This window comes from Belonocnema kinseyi, chromosome 8 (genome assembly GCF_010883055.1).
Source record: "Belonocnema kinseyi isolate 2016_QV_RU_SX_M_011 chromosome 8, B_treatae_v1, whole genome shotgun sequence".
In the NCBI taxonomy this organism is placed as follows: Eukaryota; Metazoa; Arthropoda; class Insecta; order Hymenoptera; family Cynipidae; genus Belonocnema; species Belonocnema kinseyi.
The window spans coordinates 102,501,555-102,501,882 of record NC_046664.1 but is presented as its reverse complement, the minus strand read 5'-3'; positions in this window follow the sequence as shown (position 1 = coordinate 102,501,882).

The following is a 328-nucleotide window of genomic DNA, read 5'->3' as shown; positions in this document are numbered from 1 at the left end:
TTTCGCCGGGAGCGGGTGCTAATCTGAAAAATTGCACCTGCTTCCAGCGAAATCGCGGTAAAATTTCAGCCACAACCACGTCTCACAACCGTGAGATAGGTGGTTACAGTCTGTAAAGGAATCAATACGACGATCCAGCAAAAGCCTCGTGGACCCTAAGAACACGGATTGACCCAAGGGCAACCGCCTCCTGCATTTTTCCCGCAAGTTTTCTATCATATTGTTCACACGCAGGGATGCTTTTTAGGCTATTAGCAAGTGAAAGCTTGGCACCTCCAAGAGCGCCGATGATAAGGACGATCAGTTTAACAAAATATTCCGGGTACAA